Below are 18,367 nucleotides of genomic sequence, written 5' to 3' on the forward strand. Positions count from 1 at the left end.
TTTTTTAGTGCACAACCTGAAGCTCTCCAAGACCAGCAGTCTTTATAACAGAGCTACACTAAATTAGGTCTAACAGGGCATATATTAGTGCATCCGGCAAACATTTGTTGACGTCCATTTTTACCTAGACCTCAAAGTGCACAAGGCCTGTAAGAATTCCGCCCCCCCCACCACCCCGCAAGATCTTGCATTCTAGAGGGGAAAGTGAGTGATGATAAACAGGAAGACAGATATCTGTGGGGCAGAAACACTATTCAACAAATTAAAATGGGGTGATGCCGTAGAAGGTGAATGGGAGCATTCTACATTTGGGGGCCCTGCAAGATCTCTCTGACAAAGAAACAGTTAAACTGAGAACTGAATGATAGTAAGGAGACAGCTTGTGAAAACCAGCAGGGGGAATAGCCAGTGCAAAGGTCCTAAGACAGGATGAAACTTGGCTCCTTCAAGGAAAAGAGAATTGGTAGAGAAGAGTCAGAGGCAGGTCACGCGGCACTTTGTAAGGCAGAAGAAGGACTTTGGATGTTCAGATTCGGTTTGATGCGATGCCATTGGCAAAGATTAAGCGGAACAGTGACATGGCCTGTATTACATGTTTAAAAGATAACTCTGCCTGTTACGTGGAGGATGGATGGGGGCAAGGCAGAACTGGGGGCATGAACACAAGTCTGGAGGCTCTTATTAGTTTCAGTGATCATACAGTTTGTTCAGATTAATATCCTTCTGAGAGTGAAAGGGGAGACTATTAATAGAATAGCGGGGAGAAACTGGGCCCGGCTGGGCATACCAGGACCTGTGGTTGCTGTAGCTCTTACAGTTGTCCTGGAGGGTGAGAGTAGCAGAACCTGTTAGGTAACTTCATTTGATCCCCACAGAAAACTCTCTGTGCCCAGCGCACAGTAGGTGCCCAAGAAATGTCTGTTGAGTGAGTGAGTAAATGACCGAATCTGGGAGAGATTAGTATCCTTTCCTTATAAATGTTGCTGTGCTACAAGTATATTGTGAAGTCTAATTTTGATTATAAAAAACCACAATTTCAATTTTTTTACATAATACCTCCTGTTGCTGCTCTTTAAATGTTTCTAGACCATCTCACACAGACTTCCATTTTCTTCCTTCATCTCCTCCTCTCTCCTGGGTTTAGTGTCCTACATACAGAGGTTCTGAAATGTATTTGCTGCAGTAGTTTTATCAAAGGCAGGCATCTGAAAGGCATTGACAGTCTAAGTATCCCCAGGCAACTTTTTGAGCTTTTCTTTGAAGCATCCTGTGTCGTTTTTAATGCCCAATCTCAGAAGGCCTCCACCTGGGCAATCTGTCAGGGTTGGTTTACTAGGGCTGATGGTACGTGGTGCCCTAACATTCCACTCGCTTCTTTGACAGGGGACCCCCCCTCCTCCGTCCTCTTCTGCTCCTCCAGGAAATTAGTACCACCTTTTTCCCAGGTAAAGAAACCTAGGAATCATGTCCATAAGACCACCTCCCACTCTTTGCAGGTAGAGACGCTTTTGCATGCTGTATAACTTGCACCAAATTCTCAACGTGAAATATTATCTTCCTCTCGTACTTTGATTTATGGACGTAGAAAAAATTCAAACTGTTTTATTTTATAAAATTTGTATTATAAATTGTATGTATTTCTGGCTTACTCCATTAATATTCAAAGCAGACATATCTTCTGACAAGGTCAAGTTAAATAGAAGACTGACTTTAGAGAGTGTATACACAGTCATAATGATTCCATGCGTGATGTGCCTGCATGCGTGTGTGTGTGTGTGTGTGTGTGTGTGTGTGTGCTTGAGCATCTGTGTGCATATGCGCTCATTACAACCCTGCCAGTTCTTTATAATCAATACCTCATGTAACCCAGTCAGTGCTGTTATGCTGGAGAAAAAATATTCCAGCTTGTATTCTTATACTCATTCCTCATATTTTACCCTACGTATTTGACGTAGACTATATCATTTGCTGACATTTGTGATTATTCAATGATGACACCTTACCTCTAGCTGGATTTATAAAACTAGTTTCTGTTTCAGATCCTAGGGAAATTCAGCTCCTTCAGATGACGTTGGAAGATTTCAAGGTGTATACTATCATAGTCCCACCCTTTGCTCAATTAGGGGAAAGACAAGGAACTTAGTAGTAACCTCTGTTCATCATTCTGTAAATATGAACTAGAAGGTTAGCTGCTGAGTAACATTACCAGAGTAGAGCAGAGCCAACTTTATCCTAAAATATAAACCCCCAAATAGTCATCCATGTTGGTGTGTATATTCACCTTAATATATTCAACAGAAATATTTAGAAGGAACAAATGTGGAACTTCTCTCTTTTGCTATTCTATGTAACTAGAAGTTATACTCCTGAAATTTAATATGCAAGCATTTAACTTTCATAATTTTGCCATTTATTGGAATAATAGAACCTACCAAAATGGGCACAGATTTTAGCAGGAAAACCTTTAGTTTAACTATAACAGAAGCCCCCGGTTGCAGTTAAAGTTACTGGAACCGTAAGAAAAAAGACAGTGAAAGCAAGATATTTGAATTTTCCTTTTTAAAAACTTGATGGAAATGATATAGGAAGAACATTCTATGATGTTGCAGAAATTGACTGATTGCTAACGATTTCTTCAAGACACAGACCTTCTATACACTAGAAAGTGTCGGATATAGCAAATGTATTCTTCATGTCAGATAGCTTACTGTGATTTTTCTCCACGAAAGTGCTAACATTTATCTTTCAGTATTTTGACTTACTATAGTAGATTATGGTATTTGTCCTTTTGGCCAAAAATACCAGAAAGTAAAATGTAAATCTTTAATGGAAAATGTAATCATGTTTTTCCTTGGACAGGAGTGGATATCAGGAAGGTGATTTTGCAGAAATGAGATACAATATAAGCCAGTCTGTGTTCTCCCAGCCTCCCATGAGCTTTCCTCTCATTTTAGGTCAAATCTGGAAAATACAGACCAAGCTAATTTCATAAGAGCTGCCTTATCACAAATGCTAGGTTATTAAAAGTCCAACTCTCCGCCCTTATTTCTTTGCTAAAACCGTGATCCTTTTACAGTGAGAACAGTTACTATGACTAGGAGCTATGGAGAGAGTAAGTTTCCACACGAAAGTCCCTTTTTCGGTTTAAGGAAAAGTTAACCAAAGGCATAATGCAAAATTCTGAGGAGCAACCTCTTCATAAGTGTCCTTTCAGCAAACCATTCACACTTTTGAACATTTCATACCTTTTCTCAGCCCCAAATTGTTATTAACCAAAAAATGTTCACCTACTGTAAAGTTAAAGAATGTTGTAGAAAGGAGAAGCACACGGCCCTGTTAGGACTCTCTCTGTTGTCAGAACCTTAGCGGGCTCTGAGCAGGGCACTAAACAAGCTGCCGTCTGCTCTGTTCGGATTAGTCTTTAAAATGCACCAAACAGCAGGAAAAGGAGGGCATTGCTATAAATGTCTTTGTGCCAATGATGACTTTTCTTTTCACACCAGTAACAGCTGGGGGTGAAAGTTATCCAATTCAAAATTATAAATATTTGATATTGGAAAACGCTAGGTGAGTTTAAGACATGGTTAGTTGATTAGGTTACCGCCAAGAAGTAAACAATAGACTCATTAAAGTTGTAATTAGTCACTGTTGACATATTGTATTTTTAATCAGAGCTCCATCAGGGGATAAAGTGGCTGAAATAATCTAGTGCTTTGTTAAAGAGAAGTAAGACCGGCTTTTCCTTGGGATTTCTACACCACCTTTGTTCTGAGAAATTTGGTGACTTCACGTTAGGCTATGAAGTGACCCGTGTTAGTTGATTAATCATTTTGTGTTTTGTTACATTGTGTCCTCAATCAAAACATTTTTTAAGGTTCTCTGCTTCTTGGCAAGCCCAGAGTGAAGGGGAATTCATGGTGACTGAATGCATCGAGCCAGGTATTTTTACCTACTTACAGCTGCAGATAAAGACCCTAAGAATAAGGGGTTAAGTAATCTGCCCGTGGCCACATGGTTGGCAAATAGCTAAAACTGAACTTGTAAACAAGGACTATGGACTCCAGTGCTTACGGTTACACCTCTTACAGCCAACACTTGATTCTGCACATCCCACCGCATCAGCCAAGGCCCCCAGAAAGCTGCTTCTGCTTCCACCTGAGCCACGTTTCCTGTAGCCAGGGCTCCACGGTGCACGTGCTGCTTCCAGGACCGGTGCATGTTCTCTTCATCCCAATCCCTCTCTCTCCCCTTTCCCCGTCAAACTCCAGCTCTCATCCCACCTCCTCTGTGAAGCCCGCCTGATTAATTCCGGCCCCACCTGCATATTCCTCTTTATGAGTTTTTCTCTCTCCTCTGAACATCTATCAGACTTCGAGCCCTAGATTTTCTGATGTAGACCTCATCTCAAATAACTTATCAGAGGAAAGGACTGAACATTTGTTCATTTTTCTCCCCAACCACATAAGGTTTAAGAACCACGTGGAATAGCTTTTTTAAAATTTTCTATTCAGCCTCCGATCACATCTATTGCAGAAATAAAATTCCGATTTAGAAATTTCAATTAACATACGCATCTACATAATGTGGAAAGAGCCCTTGTGAGACAAATAAGCACTTTCTTTGGACTAACTCCATTCTTTGTAGATACAATCTCTCTTTTCCCCGCATTTAATTAAGCTAATAAAATGCATCTTGTTAAATATTGGCTAAAATAATGACCAGCCAACGTTCTTTTCCTAAAGAGGCCTTGGACTTTTTATCTGTCTTATTCTTGGAATTGTATGGCTCTGGGAGTTATCTAGAATTATGTTTAAGTGAGAAAATTGTAATAATATGGCCCTCATCTTATTTTCATAGATATTTGCCTGTGGACTCCTAGATGCTATCTAATTTGGCTTCCTCACATGTCAGAGAGGCAGACGTTGTGGGCAGATATTTTGATTAGTATGTCCTTTCTCAGATATTGAAGCAAAGCAGTAGAAGTGTGGCATGACTTTCTCAAAGCAGCAGCCAGCTGGAAAATGAACCCGATCTGCAAGATTATTAGGCCGAAGTCGGAAAACTTAGTAAAACATCTTATTCAACAAACATCTCTTTAACTTAAAATCATGTCTTTTTTCATGTGAAGACATGGTTTAAGTGTAGATGGTTCAAGTTACATATCTACACTTAATGTCCTTTCATATATCACATCACTCTACAGATTGACCGCTAACATAGAGGATGACATGTCCTTGTCGTGATAAGGGAAAGGAACACTCCTGTGACTGGTGCTGGTTGGCCCATCGAGCAGAGGCCTATAGTGGGAAAGGACCATCTTTCCAACAAGCACTATCTTAGGAAAAGAGATGTCTTTATGCATGTGGTCCACTCTGCTCTTCTGTTAGCTATAGGATGGGGGGCTGAGGTTACTTCCAGATTAGAAATCACTCATTGGCAGTGAGGAGTCTCTGGGCTAGGAGGTAGGGCAGTGGTTCTCAAAGGTGGCTGCATATTGGAACCATCTGGAGAGCATCAAAAACTACTAACACTTTTGTCTCACCATCAGGATTCAGATTTACTTGGTTTGGGATGTGGCCTAGGCATCAGGGAATTTTAAATGCAGCCGAGTTTGAGAACCACTAAGTTGGAAAAACCTATTTTCTGGTCTTGCTGATAGATTTCAGGAAGGCATTGACCTCTTTGTGTATACTTACTAATCTGATTTATTGCATCACAAGATTTTCCAGCCTGGAAGAGATATATCAATAATATGTCAAAGATTCTTTCAATATAAGGCTTTGCAGAATTTCAGGGATTTACTTTTTTTTTCTTGCTCCTGGCTGAAGTTCTGGAGAAAAGGACCTAGGAAAGCACTTTTAAAAAAAGTACGACTCCCTTAAAAAAAGTAAGTCATGCAGTCCATTTATGAAACCAAATGGAAAAGCTTTCCGGGTCAAATGTTAAATCTTGCAAAAAATTCTTGAAGCTTCATTTATTTAATCCAAATATTTACGTAACATCTCAGTGATATAGTGTATGTGTTTAGAGCAAGTAAAGTATTGATTTGGGGCTACTAATGTGTAGGGAAGCAAAATTTAGGATATGTGAGGGAACAAAAGCATGTAGCTGGGAAAGCATATTAAAGGGCATTGTCATAATGGGTTTCAGCAAAGGAAGGAATCCACTGTATGCTGAGCTTTGCTGATGATAATCAGCAAGAGGAAATTGCTCTAAACTGTAACAGGATCAAATTAGATAACTGACTCCTTTCCTGACCATTGAGTTTTTCTCTACTAGAATCAGTTGCTGAAAGGGGTTACAGAGTCTCAGGAATATACTTCCTTGAGTATATACTACAGGCCCTTTCCGTTAGGTTGTAAGAAGGTATTGTTTGAATACACAAGACACTTACTAGGGAGTGGCTCCATTGTAAACAAGTATTAATTAACACCTAGCTAGAGGAGCTAGGCCCAATCAATTATTTTTAGTATAAAATATAGTATTCTTACACTGTTGGGTTTTTTTAAATAGTAGCTTTATTGAGATATAATACATATACCATAAAATCCACCCTTTTAAAATGTATCATTCAGTGGGTTTTGATAGATTCACAAAGTTGTGTCACCATTAATATCTAAATCCAGAACATTTTCATCATTTCTTCGAAAAAACCTCATGCCCGTTAGCAGTCACTCCCCATTCTTCCTCTCTGCATCCCCTGGCACATGCTAATTTACATTCTGTCTCTACAGGTTTGCCTATTCTGGACACTTCATATAAATAAAATCATAAAGTCTGTAGCCTTTCGCTCCTGGCTTCTTTCACTTAGAATAATGTTTTCAAGGCCCATCTGTGCTGTAGCATGTATTTGTACTTCATTCCTCTTTATAGCTGAGTAATACTCCATTGTCTGGATACATTCATCCACAGATGGACATTTGGGTTGTTTTCAATTTTTTGTGTGGATGAATGTTTTCATTTCTTTTGGATTTAGAGCTAGGAGTAGAATTGATGGTCTTAGGATCACTGTACGTTTAACTATTTGAGAAAGTGCTAACCTGTTTTTCAATGTGGCTGCACCATTTCACATCCCCACTAGTAATATGGGAGGGCTCCATTTCTCCACATCTCCACTAGCACTTGATGGTGTCCCTATTTTTATTATAGCCACCTAGTGGTTAGGAAGTGGTATTTCATTGTGGTTTTGACTTGTACTTTTCTAATGATTGATGCTATCTTAGCATCTTTTCGTATGCTTATTGGCCATGTGTATAAAATCTTTGGAGAAATATATCTATTCAAATCCTCTGTCCATTTTTTTAAATTGGGTTATTAGTCTTTTATTATTGAGTTGTAAGAATTCTTTATATAGTTTGGATTCAAGTCTCAAATATGACTTGCAACTATTTTCACCCCAACTGGGGGTTGTAATTTCACTTGTCTCATGGTGTCTTTTGAAGAAAAAGGTTTGAAATTGTGATGAAATCCATTTATCTATTTTTTGTTACTGGTACTTTTGGTGTTATATCTAATCACTGTCCAATTTAAGGTTATGAATATGTACTCCTATGTTTTGTTCTAGGAGTTTCATAGTTTTAGCTCTTACATTTAGGGCTATGATCCATTTTCTGTTAATTTTTATATATGGTATAAGACAGCAGTCCAAATTTGTTCTTTTGAATGTGGCTGTCTAGTTGCCACAGCACCATTTGTTGAAAAAACTATTCCTTCCCCGTTGAATTGTCTTGGTTCCCTTATCACAAACAGCCATAAATGTATAAGTTTATTTCTAGACTCTCAATTTTATTCCATTGATCTATATGGCTACTCTGAGGCCAGTGCCACACTGTATTGATTCCTATAACTTTGTAGTTAGTTTTGAAATTGAGAAGTATGAATCTTCCAACTTTGTTCTTCTTTGATCAAGATTATTTTGGCTATTCTATGAATTTTAGGGTTGGCTTGTATTTTCTGCCAAAAGGCAGCTAGATTTTGATAGAGATTGAGTTGAATCTGTGTGTTATTGGGTTATGTTAAAGATTAACTGTGTTAATCCTTAGTACTTAGTCCTTAGAATAAGTGCCTGATATATAAGAAGGCAATATAACTTGTTAGATATCACTATGTTATCATTTGAATTGTCTCAAGTAATCCTTTCTGTTTGATACTTCTGTATTTTATACTGCAACTGTCTTCTGTGTGGCATTTTTCTCTTCATAGTCACAAATTGCTTTCCTTGGTAAAAATTATTATATTTATATGAAAATTATGTTAATTGGTAAAATCTATTAGAATTGCCTGAGTGTAATTCTTACCTGTCTGGAGAAGAAGTCATAAAATCCCACATTGTAACATTGTAGAGAAGCATCTGTGAAGTTTCTCATTACTATTTCTGAATTTCATGAAGTCTTAAACTTAAGAATAATATCTGCAAATGCTCTTATTCCAATCCATAAAATAATTATTTTCCCATTGGCTTAATACTCTGTAAATTGGGCTAGAAGCCAACTTCTGCCTATGTTTTCCTCTAGGAGTTTTATAGTATCTGGTCTTACATTTAGGTCTTTAATCCATTTTGAGCTTATTTTTGTGTATGGTGTTAAAGAATAATCTAATTTCTTTTTTCTTTTTCTTTCTTTTTTACATGTAGCTGTCCAGGTTTCCCAGCACCATTTGTTGAAGAGACTGTCTTTCCACCATTGTGTAGTCTTGCCTCCTTTGTCATAGATTAATTAACCATAGGTGTGTGGGTTTATTTCTGGGCTTTCTATCCTGTGCCATTAATCTATATTTCTATTTCTGTGCCAGTAACATACTGTTTTGATGAATATAGCTTTGTAGCATAGTCTGAAGTCAGGGAGCCTGATTCCTCCAGCTCCGTTTTTCTTTCTAAAGATTGCTTTGGCTAGAAGCCAACTTATTCCTTTAAATCACCAACGTGAGCTGAAGGCTAATGTGTACATTTAAAGTGAAGTTCGTCTTTGATTCACTTGCTCATTGATTACAGACATGTCAGCATCCACTGGGCTTCTTTTGGAGACTTTGGTGGGAAATGCCAAAACCATGTCTTAGAGTTGAGTAAGTTAATGTTAAAGCTTAAAACTATTTTGTGGTGGATATAGAAATACTGCAGGAGAGTGCACTGAAAGACCCTCTCAGCTGTTGATCAGGATATCTAAGCAATGCTTAATGTGGTAATTTTGTGGCTCTCTTTCAAAACTAGAATTTATGAGTTTGAAGTAAGTTATACAGGAGATCTGATATGAAATAGGTATACTTTCCCTGCCACTATCTTGGTTATAACAGTGTCCATTTAATTTTCTAAACCTTAAAAAATAAAATGAAGTGAGATTCTCAAGATTCTAGAATTTGGTATCAGTGAGGGTTTTATCAAAAAAAGCAGAATCACTGTAAGTGATACAGAACATGCGATTTATTAATCCGATTGGATTTTTCACAGTTGTGGGAGCTGGCTTGGCAGTGTATGTAAGCCTATTGCTTTTCTGTGTTGTGTTGTACCTGAAGTCATCCGAACCAGGGTCAGGAGAGAAAGATGGACATAAAGTCAGAGCAAGGTCAAACAGGAAAATCCATGAGGACAAACTGGAATCCAGGAGGATGCCTGGAACTTGCCTGCATCTCTCACCACCTCTAACCTCAGTGGTGCAGATGACCTGCCAAAGAGTCTGTGCCTTCTCTATGGAGCTGCACACACACCCAGCCTAGGATTCCGAGAAGCCAAACAAGGAGATCTTGTCAGAGCTAGAGAAACTGAACGCCCAGTTCTTTCCTGTGCCAACAAGGTGAGGTGACAGATCAGTGACAAACTATGTGAGCTTCAAGGCCTGTGCCCTCAGTATGACCCTGGACACACTTTGGGACTGCACACATTTAAGTTTCTAAGAAGACTGTGAAGTTTTCTTTTTTAAGAGGTATTTCAGTTTATCAGCATTTGTAAATATAAGTACAAGCCTTCAGAGGTTTCTCTGAATCTGAAACAGCAACTTTGTAAAGTACTATTTTGTTCCTGTTGATAATTTACTCATCTGAAGCCAAAAGCCTGAATTGCTTTAACTACCCTGAGATTTGAGTCATGTCTGCTAAACAGTGTTTTCAAGCACACATCCGTTAGGGGTTTGCTTTCTATCCAGGGGTACACGTGAGCTTCAGAGATAATGCTAGACCATTGCTCTCATGTCCTTTTCAGAATGATTCCATTTAGAACATCTGTCAATATCATGCTGCAACTGGGAACAAAATAGCTTTGTGTTTTGCTGCCTCCTACAGAGTCATAATGATCCAATATTAGGGAAACACATGAAAAGCATTGATTCTGAATGGATCTATATTAGTGAACCAAATGATTTAGAAGCTCTTTCAATTCAGGTAAAAATTTCTCAGATCAGGGAGCAGCCTTATCCTGACCCTGATTGTGAGAATTATTGGCAAGCTGCAGTGTTCTCAGTAAGAATACTCATTGAGCAGATTTGGGTTTTAGCAATTTCAAGTCCAGAATTTCAAGGTCTGCTAGACCTTGACCCCAGAGTACTATGCCCCTTATGGATACAGAAAAACTGGAATAAAATTGGAGAAGTGTAAGAACTCACGAACAAGGAAAGTGTGGATATGATTTGAGTTTAGAAGGTAAAGAGTAGGGGTAGAGAGGACATTCTAAGGGAAAAATTAATGATAGTAGAAAATAGGATTACTGGACTATGGGCTATAATATGAAAATTAAAATAAACTCTTGAGATAATAAGACTGGTACTTTCATTGATTTTCTAAAGCCTTCCACAAATAAGTACAATACAATTATACAGGATTAGAAATGTCAGGTGGAAAAATAAGTATCAAAACGGGATTTAAAAAATCATATGAGAGTAGTTTGTACAACTCTATAAAGTACATTTGAATTTCTAGATGAGATGATTAATGTCCTACAAAATTACAACTTTGCAAAACTGATCCTACCGGAGACAGGATTAAAGGGACCAATTACCAGAGAAGAAATAGAGAGCAATTTAATCCCCCCCAACAACACACACATATCACCTGGACAAGATGGTTTCATATAGAAATTCTTTCGAACATTTAAAGATCAGATAACCTCCATAATACTTAAACTACTCTAGCGCACAGAAAAAGAAGGACATTTTTCATATCCTTTCAATGAAGTGATTGTAATGTAAAGCTCAAAACCAAAGATTGTTGCAAAAGCAAGACAAATCTTACTTATTAATACTGATGAAAAAGTTAAATAAAATGTAAGTAACATAACCAGTGGCACATTAAAAGATACTACATCATGAGCAAGTGAAATTTATTTCAGAAATATAAAGGTGTTGCTATATAAGGAAATCTATTCATAAAATTAAGCTAAGGAGAAAAACCAGGAGATCATCTCAATAGAAGAAGAAAGAGTAATTGACAAATTTAATATCCACTCATGTTAAAAGCAGCCAGCATCTTCCTTAATGGAAAAACACTAGAGAATTTCCAACTAAAATCAGAAACAAGGATGTCCACTGTCTCTACTACTCTTTAATTTTATAGTAGAGGCATCAGCCATTGAAAGTAGACAAGAAAAAACAAGTAGAAGCATAAAAATTTGAAAGGAAGAAATAAAGTATACCTGTTAATCAAGGATATAATTGTACATCTGGAAAATTCAAAATAATGAATTGAAAAACCACTAAAAAAATAAGAAAATTTGGCAAAGCACTGAGTAATAAAACCAATATACAGAAGTCAATAATCTTCACATAAACAACAAAACAATAATAGGCCAAAGTTGACAGATGAACCCCAAGTTACAAAAGCAAATAAGGAAAATCATATACTTAGTTGTGAACTTAACAAAAATATCCAAAATCTGTATGAGGGAAACCATAAATTAATCCTGGAAGTCACAATAGATGACTTGAATACATGGAAGACATATGATTTTGGATTAGAAGACTCAATATTGTAAAGATGTTAAGAAAAGAACAATGAGGAGGGGATAACTTTTTCAGATATTAAACATTGTATACTTACCTGGTGCTTCATGAACAGACAGCTAGACCAGGGGAACAGAAGAGAAGAATCCAGGAATAGACACAACTGTGTATGAAATTTTACTATATGATAGAGGTAGTATCTTAAATCAGTGATGAAAAGATGAATTTGTATGTAAGTTGTATTTGGACAGCTATCATGAGATAAGTTTGGATCAATTCTTCATAACATATTTATGGTAAATTCCAGGTGAGTTAGATTTTTAAATGTAAGTTGAAACCATGTAAGTAGCAGAAGAACACATAAGTGAATTACTTTATTATCTGGCATGGGAAAACCTTCTTGTGGTTCAGAATTTGATTTCTCCTCCCCCAGACATCAACAATAACAATAAAAGTCGTTTGGGTAGCATAAATGTCACAAGCAAAGAGACAAATGGGGAAAAAGTATTTGCAACTTAAATAACAAGGTTTTAATGTCCCTAATACACAAAGAACTTCTAAAAATAGGAGAGATAAACCATTTTTAAAAACTGAACAAGAGATATGAGCCTTCCAGTCACACAAAAAAGGAATACAAATAACCCTTAAACGTATGAAAATATGCTTGACCTTGATCACTGTAAAAGAAACACAGGCTAAAACAGTATTAAGATATGGCTTCAGACCTATCAAATAGAAAGCCAGATGTTTGACAATCTTCTCTATAGGTAAGCACAATATAAATGGTAAGCTGAGAAATCTTCAGAGATATATATTGAATTATTCATGAAAAAATGTTATGATGCCTGGTATTTGCTTCAAAATAATCTGGTAAAGGGAGAGTTTTGGATACATGAAACAAAGATGGCCATGTATTGGTAGTTTAGAAGCTGGGCCATCAGTATATGGGTGTACACTACTATTCCCTCAAATTTTGTATATGTTTGAAAGTGCTCATAATAAAAAGTAAAGGGAAAAAGGGGAAAATTCATACAGTTTCAAAGGATACCACAAAATTAAGCTAAAGGGAAATTTTTACCTTATAGAAAAAAGAATTTTAGAGAAATTAAATTATACTTTGGCTTAGAAGTGCACTTAATATGTGAGAATAATGATATATCAATGGAGAAAAACCAATTTAAAGCTGACTTGTGTTGGAATTTTTACCCTTTATTTTCGGGGTGAGTAAGCTCAATGAATTCTTAGTCTGTCTCTATTATATTATATCCCTTGACCATAAATTGCAACAAAATGAACACATTTAAAAATAGATTTGATTGCTCCAGTAGACACATTGACCACTGTCAACAAATAAAAGTCCAGTTAATTTGATGTTGATTTATATTTGCAGTTTAGTTTGAATGTTCCATATAGGCTCACATCCATTAATTCTAAATAGCATTTAGGGAGTATCGAAATAAAAATTATCTTTGATAAACTTTGCTAACCGAACAAAATGCTATGGAATACACTGAAGAGGTTTTTATTTTTTATTTTTTAATTTACACCCTCCCCCACAACTTCCCTCCTTCCAGAAAATGCCTTCTGTTCTGATGCACAGGCTACAGGCCCCTAGAGTACTTCAGCCGTCCATAATTTAACTGTAACCTCCTGGACATGAATGTGGTGGTAGGAAGCCGTATTTCAAGGTCAGTTAATGAGAACCACCTTTAGGCTATCGTTCAGATAATGAAGTGCTTGCTGTGAGAATCCCAGACCCCAAATGCTCTTACTGGAGCCCAACACAAACCAATCAAATAAAGATAAATGAGGAAATAGTAAACATCTGTCCATTTTATGCTTGATAGTTTTATTTTATGGAAACCATCTACACTGAATGCAACGTAGTATCCATGATATTTTATTTGTCTACTATTTTAAGCTTTCTGAAGTACCTTAAGAATGGTTTTATGAATTTAATAAGTTCACGTCACAAGGTCATAACTTGTCATGGCATCCTTAAGATTGTTACTTGGAGAACTAGCAAAGTTTGCATGGGTTAGTCCATCTGGGTAGTAGTCGTCCACACATATCTGTAGCATTTGTTAAGCTCCCCACTAGACAAATCGGAGTGTATCCTCAGAGCCATGCAAAATATCATGCAAAACAGAAGGTGCCAATGAGTGTTAGATGGACAAATGGATGCTTTCATAGGGGAGCCCAGTTCTCTGAGCTCTGACCTATTCAACTGACAAGTTAATATGCTGTCTGCCAGCACAAATCTCACTTTCAAAAATTATAGTCCCTCTGTACTTTCTCTTTTCCCAGGTTATTTGAAATTGCTCTTCTGAAGATATAAATATTCTACTTTGAGGAAGTTTTTATACTCTTGTGCAACTTAAAATAGAAAAATGAGCTCAGGAAGCCAGACCTGGAAAGTACCAAGGTCATTATTTAATCTAAACATTCACTTTACAGATGAGGAAGGAAGGAGAATCCAAGCTCTGAACTTGGAGAGACTCCACTTCCACCAACTGCCCAAAGACACATTTCATTAATCATGACATTTGCATGGCTCTGAGAATCTTAAATATTAAATATACACTAACACATATGTATTGAGCTCCTCCTGTATGCCAACCACTATACTGGGCTCTGTGGATCCAGCAGTGGACAAGGAAATTAAATTCCTGAGCTAATGGAATTTATGTTGAACAAGAATGAAACAAAGCAGGGTAAAAAAAAAAGAGAGAGAGACAGTATGGGCAACCTCATTTGAGATATTCTAACTATGAAAATCATGTTCCCAGAGAAAATTCCCTTCCCTCATAGAATGAATATATTTCTACTTTCTACCTATCTAACCCAGTTTCCATTACAAATCATAATGAACACCAGTCTTGGGGTTTCCTCTATTAGAAATGTCACCCCATAAATTAGGTAACTTCCCTGCACGTGATTTCTCATCTGTAAACTAAGGGCTAGACCACATGATTACTTAGATTTCCTTCTACCTTTAGGATTCTTCATTAAACAGAGCTTCATGGGTGTTGTGAATTCTTTTCCCTACTCCTTCCAGCCTCTTACCTTCCCACGAAAGGCTCTGAGGTCGATGCTGTGGTTTCTGTATCTAAAAGACCTTCTGGCTCTTGTGGTATATAGTTTGTGACACAGTGATAATGGCAGAGAGTCAGACGCATTTCCTGAAACATGGCAATCCTCTGGCTTTTTCTTCCCTTTTAGATTCATAGAACCAAGAACTAACAATCCCATCAATCATTGCGCGGGAATAAACAATACTGCTAAACTTGTCAGCTTTTTGATCCTTACCAGATCTTTTCTTTTAGCCCAGTTCTTAGAAAACAGCCTTTTTTTTTACCAAGGCTTTTATTTTTCTTTGTGGTGGTGTATTTGCTGTGCCAGGGATAGACTACTGAGGTCACATGATTTTAGGACTCAGAAAATCACATAGTAATAAAAGAGGAACGAAGCTAAATACAAAAGAAATTTCTTTAAAAGTTACAAACTAAATGCAAAAGAATTGTATATATAAAATAATTCATTTTTAAAAGAAACTTGGAGGCAAACTATCTCATACCCAGCTTAATATGTCAATTTCTTTAACTAGTCTATTGAAGACACTAAATAAATGGTTTCCACAGTACCAAGCTTGCATTCATTTCAGGTGGAATTTATGTTCAATGCCACAAAATCTCCACCATCTTTCAGTTAAAGAAAAGACCCTGTGTGGGCTGCAGTAGAATTGATCTGTGTTAGCCAGGATTGTTGACTCTGGATTAGAGCCTGATTGGGAGGCAACCCCAGGCAGTTTATGGACTGCAGATTGGCTACAGGTCAGAAATACATGGTAGGGCATGTAGTTGGCAAGTAGTGATAGTCTCATTCTGTAAGTGACAATTCATCTCCCACGCGATGGTCCTGAATCTCCTCTCGTACCTAATTCCTCCCTATGCTATAAGGTTAAATGCAAGTTCATCTTCCTCTACAAAATCTGCTCTGACCATTGCAGTCCATGAAGATTATTGTTTTGTTTGAACTAAAAGCACAACGATTTGACTCATTTATCAACTAATCATGTTCCGTCTTGTAAAATTATGTTGTATTTTCTTTCATCCTTATTCGGGGTATGCGTGCCTTGACAGAAAGTAGATTATGGATTACATTTTTGGAATTTTCATCTTTGGGCCTGATACTGTATATTGGAGGTATTTAACTAGATTTGCTCAAGACTTAGCCTTTAGTGACACTGTCACCAAAAATATTGCAAAAAGCATAGTTAACTGTAAGCAAAGTTTTAAAATGTGCTGATGTATCTTCTTGATTCTATTCATGTTTCCAGGAAACCACAATATCCTCCGACTTTATCGTGTATTTAGGTAACCAGTAGCTTCAGTTTCTTCCCTCTGATTATCAAGGATTGTGTCCAGGGACGAATTTTGCTTTAATTACTTAACTATCTTAGAATATTTAAATTTCATCTGTTTTTTTTCACAAGAGAATTAACAGTTTTATCTGATTTTACTGGTGAAATAACAGACTTTATCACCCTTCAGAGGAGTTTCACATGAGCAAGTTTGGAAGGGAAAGAGAGACTAAGGTAGAGTGATGGTGGTGATGATAGACCTTAGATGGGGGAAACCTTACAACTTTGACAGCAATCTCCTCTAGCAACCCATCTGGCTCAAAGACTAGAAACAGCAACATCTTCAACCAAAAAGTCCTGGTAAGATATTTGGCACCAACCCAAACGCAGAACTACTCACTGCCAGGGGGTTGATCAATGCAGACATTTTCTAAGAAGAATTTCACATCAGTAGTGGAGATATCTGTATCCCTGCATTAAGGAAGGCTGGTTGTTGATGGTTGCTATGCACCTCTTCCTGAGCAATGGTTATACTTTGTATAGACCTTAAAAAAGAAAAAGAGTACATTCACAGTCAGCAAACATCTACCCTGAGAGCCCTACTCAGTGAAGAAAGGATGTTATAAGAGAGGAAAACTTTAGTGCAAAAATATATATTGGCAGCCCTCAAAACACCTGACCTCAAAAACCATTCATTAATTAAAGAAATATACATCCATCAACCATAATACATTTAGGAGGATTTAGCATCAATAGGGTTCAAATTTTAGAAAATTCTAATGTAAAATCATTGTAAATCTTCCAAACGATGTAATAATACTGGCTGGCTAACTACCTAATCATCATCTTCATCATTATTTATCCAAAGACATGGAACCTTTTAGTTTTGACCCTGTACCAAAATGACAATGTAAAAAATAAAGTTTTGTGTAAATTGATGAATATGTGCATCATTTTCTTACATGTAGAAAAATGATTCGAATTATGTAGCAGTTTTCAGATATGTCCATGGAGCAGCCTGTTGTTGACATTTAATCTTGATCACCTCAGAACTCCTGAAGGGTACAATGTTTTCTGGATTGTAGAGGTGAGGAAATATTCCTCCTTCTTACCTAATAGCAGAGAAATGTTTCTATTCTAGGGATGTCTTCATAAGCCTTCCTCTATCCATCTGTATAACCCACAAATCAGAAAGTTGTACCAAATGGCAAATCATTTTGCTAACCTCAAGAGTGGAAAGTACATCAAGTATTTAGTGGGTGATGGTGTAATTCAAAGGTATGTGGTGGTAGTTTTCATGTCATCACTGTTTTTGGCATTGGCCCTTGGCATCACCCATAGCCATTGTAACAACGGAAGAAATTAAAACCAAGGCAGGAGAGGTTAGGGCAGTGGGTGAAATGGCAAGTGATGTTCCTTCAGGAGAAATATTAGAAGAATTACCATAGTTATGCCTCTGAATAGCTCTTCCCTTTTTTCAAGGCCTAGAAAATATTCGGCAGATTTGCCAAATACAGCATATTTGCCGTTGGAGAACAGAGGGTTCAGTATTTCAGAACGTAAGATTTTAAAACATTGCTTTTGAAATGATTTCAAATCAGTGTTTTTAAAGGTTGTCATTTCAGCTGTGAAATTTTTTAAATTAAAAAGGAATATTTTGTATGCATATAATAGAAAGGTCATCCTGCAGGATTACAGGCAGAATATCCCCCTAGGTTTTTCTATTCCATTACTCATATATAATTTCAGTCTCCCTCTAGCACACCTGCATCATCTTGGACAGTTTTTTCTATTCCCTGTGACTGTTTTTCCTAGCACCACACTCCTGATTCCAAGAGACACTGGCTTAAAAAAAAAAAAAAAGGCTATAACTCTTTAAGTTCTACTATTGCTGTGGCAATAGCCATGGTGGGTATCACATAGCTTTTTGTTCCATATTACCTGACATGATATAAAAAGATAGGTACTAAGTGAAATCATAGAAGAGTCCTTACTCCTGAAGCTGCTCTGAACTAGTTAACTCACTGAGTCACAGAATAGAGGCATTCCAAGTTTTTACCCTTGAAAGCTAAATTGACGTTGC

General features: G+C 37.1%; 1 protein-coding gene across 2 annotated transcripts in view; it reads left to right on the plus strand.

The window, feature by feature from the left end:
• RAB27B (RAB27B, member RAS oncogene family) overlaps nt 1-18,367 on the plus strand; it is a 159,128-nt gene that overhangs the window by 130,037 nt on the left and 10,724 nt on the right. The gene's annotated exons all lie outside the window — the stretch shown is intronic.

Source organism: Delphinus delphis, chromosome 13 (genome assembly GCF_949987515.2).
Source record: "Delphinus delphis chromosome 13, mDelDel1.2, whole genome shotgun sequence".
NCBI classification, from domain to species: domain Eukaryota; kingdom Metazoa; phylum Chordata; class Mammalia; order Artiodactyla; family Delphinidae; genus Delphinus; species Delphinus delphis.